General features: G+C 38.7%; 1 pseudogene; it reads left to right on the plus strand.

The window, feature by feature from the left end:
- The first annotated feature begins 18,304 nt into the window (after positions 1-18,304).
- Positions 18,305-18,916, plus strand: LOC110209848 (large ribosomal subunit protein uL11 pseudogene; annotated as a pseudogene).
- Positions 18,917-19,533: the final 617 nt, after the last annotated feature.

Raw genomic sequence — 19,533 nt, forward strand, 5'->3', positions numbered from 1 at the left:
AATAGAAATGGAAAGCTACCAAAATGCCCTTGGGGATGGTGGTGGCATTGGTTAGCCTTCAGGAGAGGCCTTGTGGTGCCTTTGTCTCACTCAGGGTGCTAGTCTGTACCTCTTCTTCCAAAATGAGAATGATTTTCATTCCTCTTGCCCTGGGTGAGGTCTATGGTGTTTACCTGAGGCACAAAAATTGTTAGTTATAGTTCTAATTTTCTGTCTATGCTGGAAGCATCACCAGGGTGGCAGAACTCATCAGAGTTTGCCCTTTTCTGGCATCATTTCCAAAGACCTCAGGTCACTTCCCAGCTACCACAGGACATAGTGGCCTTGAGGGCATAAGACTTTAAAAGGTTATCCCAAAATGAAAGGAATCACCACCTGTGCTTCTTCTGAGATATGCCAACAGTATTTCAACTGATAGAACTCGACCAAGCTGTCAGAATAGCTCATTACCAGAATTACGTCAACTTTTTAATGACTTCGTTTCTGATTGTCTGTTCCCTTTGAAGGTCTAACATCTCTCCAACCCCTTCCCCTCAGTGTGAATCAAGTACCTCCTGATGATTCTTTCTATGATAGAAATAATTGTGACATTTATATAGGACTGTCTGATTCTGTAGAGTACTTTATGAATGTTAGCTCACTTGAGCCTCCTGAAAGCCCTGTAAGACACATAATACACATATGTATTATCATACCCTATTTAAAGATTAGGAAATTGAGGCTTGGGGATGAAATGCCTTGCCCATGATCACACATCCAGTGGAGTTTAGGCAGAATTCCCTATATTCTCACCTTGGGTTCAAAAGACTACTTTGAGTTGATGCAAACCAGATAGAATATCTTAAAAAGAGAAAGAACTTGGACCTAGAGTTATTTGGATGAGTTATTTTCCCTTTTCACAAAAGTCAACTTTGGAATTTTCCAGTTGGCAATTCTCCTAAAATGTCTTTTTTCACTGAATCAATAAGTAATTTGTCTGTTGCAGAACTCTAGTCATAGATTCTATCGCTGTTTGGGGCAGAAGGCTACTTTCTGTTGCAGTTGCTAATTGGCCTAGACCTGATTAATCTTACTTTAATATAATAATAATAATAATAATAACAGTTATAGAAATGACAATAGCTAGCATTTATATAGCACTGCAAGGTTCGCAAAGTGCTTTACAAATATGATCTCATTTGAACTTCATCCTAACCCTGGAGTCATCTAATAACAATCATTAATAATGGCTAATGTTATGGCTTTGCTCCTGGGGCTGTCTCCCCGCCTCATGAGCCATACATTGCACCCAGGTTAGCAGAAGCTCAGGCCTTCTACTTGGTCATTGCAGTTTCGGGGAACACTACAAGCTGCTTTGAGATTTCAAGAGGATCTTACAATAATTAGGGTTATGCCGCTGTCAGAAGATAGAATGGCTGACCTGCAGGGAATTATGTTATTACTTTACATCAGAAAAATACTCTTGTTTGACTTGTTGTAGAATTATAGGCTGTTTCTCTTTAGTCAATTTTTTTTCCCTTTTTAAGGAAAAAACAAACAAACATGCTACTGTGATAGAATTGCCTTTAATCGCTTATCAAACCTAACCTTGACTCAAGCAGAGGGATGTCTATAAACAATGATGACAGAAGCTAGAATTGGTGTAACCTAAAAAGAATAGTGTCATTTGTAGTTTATCAACTGTGTAGAGTTATCCAGCAAAAATAAAAATCCAGTTCATAATAGTAAAGTTCTCATCTTTATAATTTGGCAGATGAATGGGGCTTAGTTTTCTTTCAAGGTTTAAAAATGTTCTGAACTAAAAAAAAATATTATGAACTTAGCTAAATATGATCCGGATGTAGCCAAATGAGCTTAGTAACCTCTTTGTCATGATAAAAATTTGGTGTTTTATTTTTTGTTTGCTTTGCTTTGATTATTAGGTTTTATGGTACCTCATTGAAAAAATTAATTAAATATGGGGTCTAACAAACAATGGCTAGTTTTATGTAGCACTTTAAGTGTTTTACATTCCTTATCTCATTAAATCCTCACAACAACCCTATGGAGTTGGTGTTATTTATTATAGCCATTTTATAGATAAGGAAACTGAGACACAAAGATTTAGTGATTTGCTCAAACTTACAGTTAGTAAGTCTCTGAGGTAGCATTCAAGTCTGTCTCTCTCTGTCCTATGTTCCACCTACTACTCCACCTAACAGTGTCATATGTTAGCATACTTTGTACTAACAAAATTGAATGTAAATAGAGTCTATTTGCCCTCTACCTTGGTTTCTATATACTAGTCCTCTATGGGTGTTCACTGATTTGGATTTTGAATTCTAAAAGTGTATGTCTCCATCTTAACCAATTATTGGTAGAGTGTAAGATTAGGTAACTCATAAATACATTTTAATAATGATAATTAAAATGGATCAGTATAGAAGCAAAGATGTTTCTTTTTAATTTTTTTTTAAATTTATGGAATAAGACAAGTACTTCCATAACATAATATAATTGAAAAAAAAAGATGATTGTATATGAAATTGCAAATCTACTATGTATAACACATTATTCTTTTTAAATATATAATAAAAAGTTATGGAAATTTCTTTTTTTCCTACCCCGTACCCTAAAGATGGCTACCATTAGACACAAATAGGTGTGTGGGGTGTGTGTGTGTGTGTGTGTGTGTGTGTGTGTGTAAAATCATTCTATGCATACTTCTATTTATCAGTTCTTTTTCTGGATACAGAATCATCTTCCTTCATATGTCCTTCGTAGTTAATTTGGGTATTTATAATAGTCAAAATGACTTATTTGCTCAAAGTTATTGTATTTAAAATAATCTTGCTGTTACTATATATGATGTTCTCTTGGTTCTGCTCATTTATTATTCAATATTGTATTGGAAATCCCAGCAATAGCAAAGATGTTTCTAAGGAGGGCTGCTTACTTGGTACATATTAAAAACTTGAAAATTTAATCTTGTGTCATCATGTATAAATGAATCCAAACCCACACTTTAAAATTTTATGACTTAAACCTTTGATTCACACCAGTACTTTGAATTCCCTACCCTCTATCTCTATCAAAAATCTCAAGTTTCCATGCTTTATATTATAGACACAGATCTTTTTCTGTGTCCTGAATTCATAGTTTCAGACTGGGAACAGATCTTAGAGGTCATCTAAAAAATTCCCTCATTACAGATAGCAAAACTAAAGCAAAGAGAGGTCAGATGATATACTGGTGTTCACATATCTACCCAGTGTTTAAGGCTAGATTTGTATTCAGGCTTCACTGTCTCTGGGGCCAGTGATCTGTTAGATGACAGATATGATGACTTATATGATGATATATACTACCTTGTCCTAGAACAGTGGAAAGAAAACAATGGCTTTAGAGATAGAGGACCCAGAATCAGACATCAGATCTCATCTCTACTATTGTGTGACCTGGAGGAAATAATGTCATCTCTGTGAGCCTCAAGGTACCAACGCTATGCTGGTAAATGGTTAATAATTACAATACATGCTTTAAAATTGAATCTGCAATATTAATATTTTTCTATCACTTTCATAAGAGCACACAATAAACAAAACCAAGCCTGGGTTGGTACTGTTTGCTTATTTCTAATGTGTGAATGCTTGTTCTGAAAATTTAAAAAAAAATGGCTCTTTAGAGCGAGCTAAGTATGAGCTGGACCCAGCATACCCTTGTGACATATTTATCTATGAAATGAGGAGATTAGAGCAGATATCTTCTAAGGTTTCTTCCACTTCTAAATCAATGAGCCTATTTTCCTGATTGAATTAAAAATACCTTGAGGTCAAAGTACATATATAAAGTTATAATATGTATATATATATATATATTATATATATAATATGTGTATATATAAAGTATACTTAGTATGCTTATAGAGTGTACTTAGTAGTAAGCATCACACACACACACACACAGAGACAACTTGGCATCAAAATGAATTGCTATAACCTCATTCCAGTAAATCAATTCATCAGTACACCAGGACCATTAGGGGCTTGGAATACATAGTGAAAATTAAACACTCCCTGCTTAAGGAACATTATGTGCTCAACATAGTGGAAAGAACACTCACTCCTGATTCAAAGGATCTGGCTTCTAGTTCCACCTAGGATACTAGTTACATGTATGGTCTTGAGCAAGACATTAAATTCTCTGGGATTCAATTTCCTTATCTATAAAGTCAATTGGCTGGGCTAGCTGGCCCTCAAGGTCATTTCCAGCTCTAGATCTATGATCCTGGATAAAATGCCCCTGAACCCCATTTTATGTGTTGGAAATTTATTTTGGAGGCAGCCAGGTGAGGAAGTAAATACAGCATGGTGCTGGGAAGACCAGAATTTAAATTCAGCCTCAGACCCGGAGTAGTTGTGTGACCCCAGGCAAGTCACTTAACCTCTATTTTCCTTGATTTTTTTCATCTGTAAAATAGGGATAACGGTAATATCTACCTATCACACTTGTTGTAAGGATCAAATAGGATAATAATTATAAAGCATTTAGCACAGTGCTTTATACATAATAGATGCTATATAAGTGTTAGCTATTACCACCACCACCACCACCACCACCATCATCATCATCATTGTTGCCATTGTCATCATCCTCCTCCTCCTCCTCATCATCATCATGTGAGTTCTCTCAGTCTTAGAGCTAAGAATCGAAGAGAAACCATCTCTTGAAAAATTTGGAAGTTTAAAGATTAAATGGGTTTGTGGGTAGGGGCAAATCTATAATAAACTTGATTTATGGAGAGATGATATTTCCAAGTCAGTTTAAGTCATTCTCCTTCATAGTCCCTATCATAATCATTCATTCAGCAGATCACAGAGTAAATTAGAGGCAGCTAGGTGGCTTAGTGAATAGAGCTTTAGAGTAAGAGTTAGGAAAATTTGAGTTCAAAATGCTATCTCAGAGGATTAATAACTGTGCAACCCCAAACAAGTTACTTAACTTTTCTGTGCCTCAGTTTCCTCATCTGTAAAATGAGTGGGTTAGACTTGAAAGGTTTCTTTCAGGTCTACATGAAAAATGCCATCACCACCAGCACAGATTAGTAGGAGAAACTGAGAATGTTTAGCACGGAGAAGAGAGGACTGGTGCAGGGGGTATGATAGCTATCTTTAAATATGTTAAGGGCTGAAACATGGGAGATGGAGTAAAATTGACAGAACTAGGCAGGGTGGGTGGAAGTTGCATAGAGGCAACTTTAGATTTGTGATGATATGAGTTATACAAAAGAGAAGGGGGTGCTTGCACATGGGCATGGGCAATGGAGTGAAGTAGAATTCTTAAATCAAAGGCTAGAGGCATACTTATTGGACATGCTGTATGAGTTAAGTCTTATTCAGCTACAAGTTGGACAGGATGCCCTCTGAGGCCTTACCTACTTCAGAGATCAGTAATATCCAACGTTAAGACTAGATCCTGATTCTCCTGGGAAGTTTATGAGGCTTAACAACTTCCGTTGGTTTAAAAAGTATGGATTTGAGCCAGGAGAGATGTGCTTCTTGCTATAGTATATTTTTCATCTTCCAAATTATTTTTTGAAATTAACTGACTGAGGAGTGCTAATTTGCATAACCTCCTTTGACACGTACAGATGGGGATCATTGTTATTTTGTAACAATGAGTTCACGTGCTTTGGTTTACAAGGATAACATTCAAAGAAGGCATTTCTGTTTTGTCCCTTCTAGGAATGGAACATGGCTATGAAGTGGTCTTGTGAAATCTTCAGGAACAGCTACTGTTCTCTGCATGATTGAATAGCTATCACTGTGCCTACTTAGCCTCAAACTTCTGAATATTTGGTAACATCTGAACTACTTTTTCACTTTTCATCCAGATAGTTGGCATCATATATACAAAGCCTAATTGTAATCCTTTGAATCTCTTGTACAGAGCGCAAAGTTTTTCTTGCAAATAAAAAGGTTACTAGAACTTTATGCAAAGTATATATAACCCAAGGCAGACCAGAGGGACAAAGAGGATTTTATTCAATTTTCAATCCAAGTTATTTTTTTTCTTTATGTTTATTTTCTTTTTAATTTATGGAATAAAACAAGCATTTCCATGACATAGTATAACAAAAAAACGTAATTGCACATGAAATTTCCCATCTGTTATGGACTTGTTATTCCTTTTAAATATATAATCATCATGTACATTTTTTCCTTTTTTTCTTCTCTCCCTCTACCTGCTCTAGACATGACTACCATTACATGCACACACATGCAAGACACATATGCATATGTGTATGTGTATATATATGTTTATATGCATATATATGTAAAATCATTCTATACATGCTTCTATTTATCAGTTCTTTCTCTGGATGCAGATAGTATCTTCCTTCATATGTCATTTGTAATTGACTTGGGTGCTTATAAGAGTCAAAATGACTTATTCACTCAAAGTTGGTTTTTTTTTTGGTTTTTTTTTTTCTTGGTTAGGCAATGGGGTTAAGTGACTTGCCCAAGGTCACACAGCTAGTAAGTGTTATGTGTCTGAGGTCGCATTTGAACTCAGGTCCTCCTGACTTCAGGGCCAGTGTTCTATCCACTGTGCCCCCTAGCTGCCCCTCAAAGTTGTTCTTAAAACAATATTGCTGTTACTGTATAAATTTAGAGATAGTTGAATGAGGGAATAAATAAAGCAATACTTACAAATAAATACTTACAAAATAAAGATACTTACTTCATGCAAAACACTGGGCTGTGCTGAGGATCCAAATAGAAAAGGAAGACAGTCATTGCTCCTGAGGAGCTCACATTCTTAATAGGAGAGGCCAGACATATGGAAGGTTTCAGCTGCAAGTCCCATGGAAAAGCCTTTTGAGGAATGGGACAAGGGAAAGGTACAAGCATTTGTACCTATTGTGTACCAGGCACTGTGTTAAGTGTTTTACAAAGATCTCCTTTGATTCTTACCACCCTGGGAGGTAGAATGATTCTTAGTTTTGAGGGTTCACGAACACCATTGGGAATCTGGAAAAGCCAATAGACCCCTTCTCAAAATGATATTTTTAAATGCATAAAATAAAATGCATAGGATTGCAAAAGGAACCAATATTACTGAATTAAACTTATCAATAAAAAACCCAAGTTCATGCTCCCTTTGAACCAACCAACCCGAAGTCAAGAACCTCTGTTGTAGATGGTTCATTAATTGAGCTCTGGAGGAAGCCACTGATTCTTTGAAGGGGAAGGAAGAAGTACATATCAGGGACAGCTTGTGTAAAGACATGGAGATTGGGCATGGACTGTCTTACATGAGGATTAGGCCAATCGAGCTGGACCATAGAATGTGTGAAGAGGAGTCATGTGCAAGAAGCCTGGGAATATGGCAGCCAGATTGTGAAGTGCTCTAAATGCCAAATAGAGGAGGTGGTATTCTGATCCTCAAGGCATTCCAGAACCACTGGAGCCTCTTAATCTAGGGAGTGACCTGGTCACACTGGTGCTGTAGTTTAATTACTACTGTTTTCAGAAGCTGCTTGCATTTCCAGGGTTTCAAAGTTCTAGTCAGAGAAAAGGAAAGAATCATTAGTGGCTGGGTCTGTGTGTCTGTTCACACATGCTCATGTGTGCTCGCACACCTGTGTGTTTGCTTGCCTACGCAGCTCCAACATTGCTGTGCTGAAGTTGTCCATTCCAGCCCACGTTGCCCGAAGTAAGTTTACAAAGGAAAGAAGGAGGAGGCAGCCATCAATCAAGTACCACTTATACCCTGCTGTGGCTCTGTGAAAGGCACTAATATTTCAGAATCATTAGAACAATATGAGGGGAAATATTCTTGGAGGATTTCTCTGTGGAAAACCCACAAAACAGTCTATCCATCCTCTCCACCCCCTCGCAAAATTATATGAGAGCTTATTAACAGTGCTATGAAGTTCCCTGAACTGTAAAATCCTGAATCATTTTTTGAAACTTTGGAAATTAAATATACTGCAAAATGTTCTTAGATGTTTGTCAAGGGACTAACCATTAAAAATTTTTAATACGAGATTTGAGAATTAATGGTGCTATGGCTTAGAACTGGCATGTATTTATTCCCAGTAACAACCAAAGCCCTGATCTTGACTCAATGCTTTCCTCAATTTGTCTATAATTTACTTTTCCAGGCCTGTCTTCTCTCCTACTCACTATTCCCCGACTATGTCTCTTGTTCTTCCACCTCACTACTTCGGGTCCTGCCATACCCTCTATAAAGGACATAATCCCTGATTTCCATCTCTGCCCATTGAAATCCTCACTGGACTCACCTCTTCTATGCCCTTTCCTTGTTTTCACCAGTTGGAAATCTTATTTTCCTCAAACCTTATATACTACATAACTTATACTTACATAGTTGTCATATTCTAATTCTTATGACTGCTATTGATTATACTTTCTCTATTTCTATTTCTATTAGATTGTAAACTTTCAAAAGTTAGGCATCCAATTTTATTTCTCCCTCAAAACCATAAGCTGGTATTTTGCATGCAGCAGGCACCTAAGAAGTGCTTTCTGAATTTGATTAATCATAGTCCTAGAGTATAAGAGAGCACTTATTTCCCATTCATATACCCATGCATGGATGAGTGTTAATCATAAATAAATTTTAGATGGATAAGTACTAGCTGTATGATTTCATTGGCATATGAAATTCCCACATGAGAAAACTCTCTCTATACAGGATTCTTAACCTAGGTCCTAAAACCTATCTGTGGATAGGTTTTAGGGGGTCCATGACTATGAATGGGTATAAAAAACCCTTTGTTTTCAATAAATTTTGCTTTCCTTTATAACGCTGTTCATTTTATAAAACATTGTATGGGAGCCATAGATTTCATTAGACCACCAGAGGGGTCCATCTCACACACCCACATGCACCCACCCACCCCCACACATGAGAATCCCTGCTCTACATTAAATGCAGTTTGGCATTTTTTTTTAACTTTTTCAATTTATAGTATGAGGAGATTGCCTAGAGGACTGAGAAGTTAAGTAACCCGCCCAGAGTTGCATAGTAAGTATGTGTCCAAGGTGGGATTTATACTCAAGTCATTCCGACTTTGAAACCAGTTCTTTATCCATTATGCAACACTGTCTCTTATGTTTAGATGATGTTAACTGAATACAGATTCTCATCCCTTTTGGCAAATTTTGTATCAGGAGGGAAATAAAATGAAAAACTATACGGAGCTTTCTTAAGGTTTGTTAGATGAAGAGGAGCAGAAACATACGTCCCTATGAAAGATTCCAGCTGCTCTTTTTCCTTTGAATAAATGACACCAATTCTTGGGCCATTATATGCTTTCTGCATGTGCTTAATGTGATATTGTTGTTCGTCCTTCATTTTTTGAAGAGAACCAATGACATTACAGTGACACCTCGGTCTTTGAGTGAATTGGATTTTAGTGAGGCAGAATTGTGCAAAGTCATCAGCCTCACTCTCTCTTCCAGAGTCATGGAAGTCCACTGACAGGACGGGTGATGGCCCGGGATGCAGTGGATGACCTTGGCTTCTTAGATGTCTGATCAAGCTCTAAGCACTCCATGGCCTGCTTCAGCTGCCTTCATGGATGGTGGAACAAATTGTTCTCATCTGCCCATTCCTCTGGGGGAGTTCTTTACATGCTTGGGGTACATATACCCCTAACTCACCAACAGATTCGAGGCATATTAGTTACCCCAAACCTGGTTTAGCCCATCTGCTGAGACATTTACTGTGTTAAGGCCACTGTACATGTTACACCTTCTTGGAGGCACAGGTGAGAATTGGGGAACATGTGGACATCAAAGGTGAATGAGTAGCCCTGTAAAGGGCTTGGTAAGCCCTCACAGCAAAGGTATTCTCCAAATACCCCATACAGCCCGATGTGATACTAGCAGGTGTAGGGGAAGTCTATTCTTGGATAGAAGTAAATATAATGAATAGGGAAGCATTTGCTAAGGTGCTCAGTCAAGGTGGAGGTAAGCTTGATTGGACAAATGGTAAATTGTTTTTCAATGCTGGGCAAAAAGGAATTTCATAGTGGTTGGCATCTTTGCCACATGAAACAGACGTTCTTAAAGTTTTTTAAATTTTTTTCATATACTTCATAGATTACATTGGCATTTAGATCCCTTCTCAGAATAATATTTTAAAATAAAATAGATAAGATTGCAAAGAAAATCAATTACATTTGAATACTGCTAGCAATATATATATATATATTTTTTTTTTGAAGTTCATGGATGCAGATTAATAACCCTAGATCTAAAAAAATGCACCAACAAAATGTACCAAGGCTTCTCTTAAAGCATTAACCAGAGCACTGAGAATTGATGGTGATGAAAGCAGGCCTACACATGCAAAGGAGGAGTCACATGGATCTCTACAAAAACGTGAACACGTAGAATCCTGAAGGGTACTAGAGAGTAAAGAGAGAACAGGCCTAGAATTCAGAAAGATCTAAGTTCAAGTCTTGCCTGTGCTTCATAGCAGCTGTGTGAGTGGCCCCACATAAGTCAATTTCTCAGTGCTCCAAGAAATTCTAACAAGTTACAATAGAATTGCTGATCTACCACTGTGGAGGGAATTCATAGTGATGAAATCACAGGTTGGTACCCCAAATTTTGGGCATAGATTCAAACCCTTGACATTCATGCTTGTGTGACCTTGAAAGTATTACTTAACCTCTCTGGGTTTCAGTTTCATCTGTAAAATAAGGGAATTTACTGGATAGCTTCTGACGTGCCTTCAGGTCTAAATCTACAATTCTATGACCCTCTTTCCCTTCAAAACTGATTTGGCCAAACTTAATCATATCTTTACCTTCCCATCTCTTCTCTGTTTCCTTAACTCTCATCCAAAAAAAAAAAATAAAAATATAACATTTATGTCATTTAAATCATTTAAAAAAACAGACAAATTTTTTTTAAAGTCCATCTAACCCAAAATTGAGTGTCTATTATTTGCTGGAAATCTATCCCAGAACCAGGGTTGTTTTGTGAACTTTTGGCTTGTTCATTTAATTCCAGTAGGTGGCATTCATAAACATAGTGTCCCACAGCATCCCTCTGTTGGAGTCAGCCAGCTGAAAGGCTTCCTGCTGGGACTGGCTGTGACTCCAGCAGAGAGGGGCTTTGCCATGAGCTGAATTCCGTGCTTTCATTTCTATTCAACTCCTCAAACAGGTTTTCCCCAGGAACCAAAGTTACTGATACCAGGTCAGGCAAGATACTTCTGACAAGCAGGGTGCTGAAAGAAAGAAAGAAAGAAAGAAAGAAAGAAAGAAAGAAAGAAAGAAAGAAAGAAAGAAAGAAAGAAAGAAAGAAAGAAAGAAAGAAAGAAAGAAAGAAAGAAAGAAAGAAAGAAAGAAAGAAAGGAAAATTAAAAAAAAAACCTCCTAGCCCTTCATGTGACCCAAGGAATAAAATAAGAACAATACATGCCAATTGGGAATGATGAAAAAATATCCTTTGCCTCCACGGTTCTAATTAAAATGATTATTTTCAGTATAGAATATGATACAAACTCATCCATGTGGAAGGATTGGGTGGTTAATGGGCTGAAGATCAGTAGTGAACAAACATCACATTGTGACTGAATCTTCCCTAGAAAGATATTTGTTTCACATTAGGAAACACCCTTTTGTTTCTCACTTCTGCAATGGGCAATAAAACGATGACTGCAAAGAACTGTCATTAGAAGCATCTATACTTGTGAACTGGGTCTACGTAGTGACTTTTCACCAGCTGCCCTGCAAATGTTTTTGGTTTTGTTTTTTTCATAACAGGGTATACCTCACTACTTAGTTCCATGTGGAATTAGAAAAATCCAAGGCGTTGCTCACTAGCTGTGAAATTATTTTCTTGGCTCTGACTCGTAAGAACGGTGTAGAAATGGAGACACTATTTGAGAAGGGGGGGAAATCTATCTACTTCCCTTTCCTGGAAGCTGACAGTAGCGGACAGTACTTTAGAGGTAAAATAACAATCTACAGACCAACTGAACCAAAACAAGGAGGCAGCTGCACTGATTTGGAGTCAGAGGATGGGAAGAGTTGGTGAGAAAATGTAGCTGGAGTTTGATACTGAAGAATCTTAAAGGTCAATCAGAGGTAGGCTGATGTAGTGGAAAGACTGTCATAGACCACTTTGGCAGTCTGGTAAAGACTATGGAGGGCATGTAGGTGGTGCAGTGGAGAAAGTGCTGGGCCTAGAATCAGGAAGATTCATGTTCCTGAATCAAAACATGGCCTCAGACACTGTGTGATCCTGGGCAAGTCACTTAATCCTGTTTGCTTCAGTTTTCTCACTTGTAAAATGAGCTGGAGAAGGAAATGGCCAGCCACTCTAGTATCTTTGCCAAGAAAACCACAAATGGGGTCATGAAGAGTTACACATGCTTGAAATGACTGAACAATGAACACAGACTATGGACCACTTCTCAGAATAATATTTTCATTTTTCAGTGATTTGAAAAGGAGAATATTCTTAGGCATCATGCATGATGGAGCCCATATGTGGCTAATCAATCCACACGGAAGAAAAAAAAAACTTATACCTTCCATGTTACAGGGATGCCAATATCATCTGATAAATCAATCAACCAACAATTGATTAATAAGTATTTATTAAATGCTTAATATATTCTAGGAACTCTGTTAAGCACTGGGTATACAAAGATCTCGGGGAGCTCATATTATAATGAAGTACATAAGTATATAGAATTAAGTAGACGTACAATACATTCAACCTGCAGAAAGTGATGTTTGATCAGTTTGAAGGGAATCAAATAAAGGTAATGTGAGAGAATGTTCCTGTCATAGGAGACAGCCTGGGCAATGGGAGATGAGAGATGGATTGGTAGTTGGATTGTAAAGTCTCAAGGAGAGTATTTTGAAGGACTAAAGAGGTAGGAAGGGGCCAGGTTACAAAGTGGTTTAAATGCCACATATGAGGTTATATTTGATTTTAGAGGTAATAGGAAACCACTTGGATTTATTGAGTGAAAGGTGACATAGTCAAAACTGTACCTTAGGAAAATCACTTTGGCAGCTGTATAGAGAATGGATTTGAAAGGGATGAGATAAGGCAGGAAGGCTAATTAGCAGGATGCTTTGGTAGTAAGTAGTCTAGGTGAGGGGTGATGACTGTCCGAACTAAAGAGGTTGTTGTGTGAGTAGAGGGAAAGAGATTTATAACATGTGAGAGAGGGAGAGACGTGATGAGGTTTGTTGAGCATTGGAATAGATATATGGGATGGTTGAGACGAGAAGCCAAGGATGACAGCAAGGTATTCAGCCTGGGTGACTGAGAAGATAATAGTGCTATCTAAGGCAAAGCAGAGATTAGGAAGAGAGGAGGGTTTGGGAGAAAAGAAAATGAGTTATCTTTTAGATACATTGAGTTTGAAATGCTTATGGGACATTCAGTTAAATAGGTCCAATGGGCAGTTAGTGATATGGGGGTCTTGTTCGGGAGATTGGGGTTTGAAGAGAATCAAGTAGAGGTAAAGAGCTAGAACATTCCTGGCATAGGAGACAGCCTAGACAATGAGAGATGAGAGGTGGATTGTAGATGAGGGCTATGAAGGCTGGATATATAGACATATTAATTATTTTCCTAGAGACAGTAATTAAACCTCTGGACCCTGATTAGATAACTACATGAATTAATAGCAAATAGAAAAAAAAATCAGCTCTGGGAAAGAGGTTTAGGGTTCATTCATTGTTAGTGGGTGTGACACAGATGAAGAAGAAAAAAAAAACCCAGCTTTAACCTCAAGAGGTTATTGCAAGAGGCTTTTCCTGATCTTCCTAGCTGCTAATATCTTCCCCTTCCACTTACTTTCTTTATACCAGATATATACCTAGTTATTTGGGCTGTCTCCCAAATTAGAGTGTAAGCTCCCCGAGGTCAGGAATGATTTTGAACTTTCTTTAAACCCCCAGCACTTAGAATAGTGCTGCTTGCTGCCTGACTGCTTCTATGGGCCTACTTCCCACTGGCAGCATGGTACTGTTCCCACCTAGGGTAAGAGTGTTAGCTTATTCATCAACTTTTTTAAAACATTTTGGCATATAGTGTAGAGCCAAAGCTTTGGTTCTTTTTATGAGGAGCTAAGGATTTCAGACCAGGGGAAATCCTCAGTTCTATTTCAGTTTTCTATCTATAATGAGAGACTTTTACCAGGTTCCAGAATCTTAGTTCCAGTGGCCAAGAGGTTTTTTTTTTAGACATACACCGCAGCCAATGAGATAGTTAGAGACCCCAGGAACTTAAACCCTCATTGAACCACTTCAGGAAGAAAGTCCCTGCCCTCTGTCTATATCTGACTTCTTAGGGTTAGAAAGTCCTCTTTAACACCACTCAGTTCCTGATTGTCAAGCAGCATGCCTTCTCAAACACAGTTTGGGGAATGCATTCTAACAAACTGAAAAGGCCAATTTGGAGCTGAGGTATTGTAGTTCCCCACAGTCTACTGAGACCTTGGGTCTCCAAGGGAAAATGAGTAGGTTAGAGGTGATGGGGAAAGGCAAGAAGAAAAATAAGAGGAGCTATTGTCCACTGGAGCCATTTTTCTAAATTCATGTCTTTAACATCTAAGTGTGGTTGGAAATGAATTCCAGCAGGTTTTCATCTGCCCTACTTTTCAAATAAAGGAATTGGATTATATGACTTTTAACATCCCTTGCAATTTGAAATCCTACAAATATCTGTTTGAATAGAATGGATTAGAATTGGTTGGGAGCAAGGGGAAGGGATGCTGCTAACTGTGCATAGAGATAGCTTGAGAGTGAAGGACAATAAAAAAATTTATTTCCAGCGTGTGGGGAACAGAAAAAAAAACTAGACAAGTAACAAAGTGGGAGTAGACACATGAAATGTAATTAGCAGAGGCAGTAAAGAAGTAAGAATTCAGTGGCTAGAAGGGGGATTTCTGCTGGAGACCTCCTTGTACATAATGGTACTGTGGTCAACACTTTACAAATACACTCTCATTTGATCCTCACAACAATCCTGTGAGGTAGGCACTACTATTATTCCCATTTTACAGTTGGGAAAACTGAGCAGACAGTGGTGGAGTAACTTACCCAGGGTCACAAAGTATATCAGGCTCATTTGAAAGCAAGTTTGCCTCATTCCAAGTCCAGTATTTTATCCATTGTCCCTTTGTTTAGTCATTTTTCAGTTGCATATGACTATTCATGATCCCATTTGGGGTTTTCTTGACAAAGATGCTGGAATGGTTTGTCATTCCCTTCTCCTTGATCCACTGTGCCACCTAGTTACTATAAGGTCTTGGACATAAACCTGCTAATTACAAATTTAAAAAAAAACTGCGAGGGCTAAGGTAACAGGGTGTAGGTATTGCACCTATAATTTCATTAGTATAGGAAACTCCCAGTTGAACAATGCAGGTCGGCATCTTCTCTGCAACTTATAGTCTAGTATAGCCTTAAACAATCAAAGGTTAAGTGACTTAACCAGGGTCATGCAGCCAGTGTGTGTCAGAGGCAAGACTTGAACCAAGTCTTCCTGGTTCCAAGGCTGACACTGTGCTTCCTTTCTACAGCTGGAGTTGTAGTGAGAAAAAAAACAAAACAAAACTGGGAAATCCATTAGACTGATGTGACAGTTGATCACAACAGATACAAATAAGATTAACATTGATATGATGATATGGCTTTCAGCAAGAATGGAGTCCAAGGATAGTCAAGTGTTGACATAGAAAAAGAAGATAAAGAAGGGTTATTGGAAAAATATAACAGGGATGACATTTATCTCAAAGAAGATGGAGCTGAATTCTCTGGGGAAGAAGCAGCTTCTTTGCTTCAAATAATTATGAGAGAATTAACAGGGGCCATGAGAAAGAAGTATCCCTCAGTATCGGTGGGATGAAAAAAGGGCAAGTGTAGTGTTTGGGGACACCATGTTGAGAGGTATTGAGGCAGTTACAGATGTCAGCTGGAGAGAACAATAGGGAAGTCTTGTGAATCTGCCCAAGAATATCTTACACTGAAAATGACAGAGGAAGGAAGACAACAAGGCCCACATAGCCATGCCAAGGCAGACACCACAGAAAATAGCAGGAAGAACATAAAATGAAGAGTAGTCATAGATGGACCATTAACTCAAAAGAATGAATACCCAAGGAGAGAATAACAAAAACTTGGAGCCCCAGATGTCTAAATGCAAATGTATGAAGGATGAGCTATAAGCAATCAACCAGAATTTATTAGTGACACCTGTGTCCTAGGAAGTGGGGTTAGGAGTAGAAAAAAAAAATGAAACAATTCCTACTCCCAAGGAGCTTCTATTCTTTTAGCGGGAGACAAGAAGTATCTATGGGGGCTGGTTCTCCCTATCTTAACTGTCTCATCTGAAATTCCTACCGACCTCCTGGGGCAGAACCCAGGCAAAGCTGGAGAGGGCAAAACTGGGACAGAAACAAAAAATTCCCAGGATGGGGAGGCAGGGGGTGACCTCAGGAAGTTATTCCCAGTAGGAGTGGATGGATTGTGTCCCTGTATCCTGTATCTTCCCCAACTTGAAGAGTCTACCCTGCACTAGCTAGTTCTTGGTGGAGATGCACACTTCCCAGGCCACCAATGGCTACTTCTAACCCCCACCCCTGAAATGCCCTTAAGTATGGAGTCAAGAGATTTGGGCTTCCTTCTCTTCTCCTAGACCAGGTTTGACCTTGAACCTAAGACTTCAACATTTCTCTGGGGAACCAATAAAACATCCAGTTCCACCTCTCTTCACCATCTGGTCACCAAGCAGTCCTGCCTAACCCTGCCCTATTGCCAAGCCCTGACATATTCTCAGACCTCTCCCTGCATTAGACAAATTTAAGGTCTGCTTTTCAATCTCACCCCCAGGGCAAATTTATGTCCTGACCTTGGTAAGTCATTAGTCTCCCTGAGTTCACTTTCCTTTTCTCTGATGTTTCAATAATAATCCTTGTACTACCTACCTCAAAGAAATATTTTGTGAGCAGTCAACTGAGGTAATGTATGTAAAGTGCTATGTACTAATAGCTCCAGGATTTCCCATCTAGGATCGTCAGTGAGTAGGGACTGTTTGTAGATCACAGGCTCCCAGGTGGGCAGGAAGCAGCCTTCAAATATAGTTGGCTGTGAATTTATCAGAACTTAGCAATCAAAGATAAAGAAGGAGGGGGTACACTGATGTCCCACATTCAGGAAGGCTGGACAGGGACTTTATGTTTCCTATAACCGAACTAGAGGGATTTCAAAGCTCAGTGGACCTGGGCTCTAATTCTGTTTTGCTTTTTGACTTTTAGAAAGTCATCATGCAAACACTTACTAGATGTAAGACCCTGGGCAAGTCATTTAACCCTGTTTGCCCCAGTTTCCTCATCTATAAAATGAACTGGAGAAGGAAATGACAAACCACTGTAGCATCTTTGCCAAGACAACCTCTAAAGGAGTCACAAAGAATCAACTACAACTGAAATAACTGAACAAAAACAACAAACACGGGACCTCTGAAATGAGGGAGTTAGTTCATAAAATCCCTTGGCTTTATGTAATTCAATGGAAGAAAGACCAGCTTTGGTGTCAGAGGGCCTCGGTGGAATACTGTCTCTGCCACCACCAGCACTAGCATGACCTTCAGAAAAGCACTCACTTCTCTGCTTCTGAGTTCCCTCCTCTGAAAAAAAGAAAAAGGATGAGGTTGGACTAACTGGTTTCTTCCAGCTTGAAACCTATTTTCCTGATCCTAATTCTTCCTGGGAAGAGACATGATTATGTTTCTTCTGAAGACAGTGTGGTATCATGCAATGGTGTCAAGCTGAAATAGAAATGGTGCTAGGGGGAGATCCCTGCAGTTGCATGTAGACTTAGAAAACTGCATGTTAACATTATCTATGTGGTATTGCATTTTTATGTATTTTATTAACTATTTCCCAATTACATTTTAATCAAATTTGTACGGCATTTGGGAGTATTGAGACATAGTTGGTCCATAGGCAAGCATTTGATACCTCTGGCAGAGTGGATTAGAGAACTGACTTGGTAGCTTGAAAGACCTTAACTCAGGTTCCAACTCTGACCTATACTGGCTGCATGACCATAGACAAGCCACTTAACTCCTCAGTATTCTAGGCCAGTGGCTCTCAAAGTGTGATCAAGTGCAGTTCCCAAGACCCTTGACATGGGGTGTGGGGTGGGGGAAGATAAGGCAAAAACTCTTTGCATAGTAATATTAAGATTGTTTAATTTTTAATATGGCTATGACCCACGTTTGAAAAAAAAAAAACTTTTGCTTTTGGCTTCCAGCTCGTGGTGGTGAAGGTGCAACTTCTTTCGGTCGTCTGGAATCAGGTTCATCCGACACCAGCAGCCACCCCGCAGCATCCAGGCCAAGCTTCCACCTTCGTCGCCGCCATGCCTCCCAAGTTTGACCCTAATGAAATTAAAGTCGTGTTTTTAAGGTGCACTGGTGGTGAAGTTGGTGCCACATCAGCTCTGGCACCCAAAACTGGTTCCTTGGGTTTGTCTCCCAAAAAGGTTGGTGATGACATTGCCAAAGCTACTGGTGATTGGAAAGGGCTAAGGATCACAGTGAAACTTACCATTCAGAATAGACAGGCCCACATGGAGGTTATGCCTTCTGCTTCAGCCTTGATCATCAAAGCCCTAAAGGAACCTCCTTGGAACAGAAAGAAGCAGAAAAATATTAAACACACTGGAAACATCACTTTCGATGAAATTATCAGCATTGCTCGACAGATGAGACACCGATCCTTGGCGAGAGACCTTTCTGGAACCATTAAAGAGATACTTGGAACAGCCTGGTCTGTGGGCTGCAACATTGACGGCAGGCCTCCTCATGATGTCGTTGTTGACATCAATAGCGGTGCTGTGGAATGCCCAGCAAATTAAAAGCTACAAAGGAGACCATTGCAATAAATTAACATTTGACAACAACAACAACAAAAATCTTTTTAGGGGGTCCTTATAATGTTTAAGAGTTTAAAGATATCTTGAAACCAAAAAAAAAAAATTGAGCGTTGTTGTTCTAGGTGACTCCCTAAGACCTAAGTTGTAGAGAAGGTATTCCAAATGACATATAGAAAATCCCTATCATTGCTGTACCAAAGAAATTTCCCATATCTCCAAATCATGCAACTTTCAAGAAATCAGGTGATGGAACATTATGATAAATGAGGAAAACAAAAAAGCATAGAAAGAGTACCTTATTTCAAAGATGACCTCCTGGACCTCCCAAAAAGCCAAAAAAGGGAATGTTTTCCAGTTTATTCTCATCTCAACTAAAAATGCCTGTCAGAGTCAAAGTCATTTGAGGTTATAAATATAAGATCTTGGGAAGAAGAGGCTCAAGAATGGAGGGAAATGTCCTTAGAAAAAGAGGGGGGAAATGAGTAATCTTCCAGATACTATTTAACTTTGGAGGAAATCTATTCACTTTTTTTTCTATCATGGAACTATAATAATAATGGAGCATATCATGCAAATTTTAAGTTCCTTGAGCCTTGGTG

The sequence above is a fragment of the Phascolarctos cinereus genome, unplaced genomic scaffold, assembly GCF_003287225.1.
Source record: "Phascolarctos cinereus isolate Bilbo 61053 unplaced genomic scaffold, phaCin_HiC Scaffold_9;HRSCAF=440, whole genome shotgun sequence".
Taxonomy (NCBI): Eukaryota; Metazoa; Chordata; class Mammalia; order Diprotodontia; family Phascolarctidae; genus Phascolarctos; species Phascolarctos cinereus.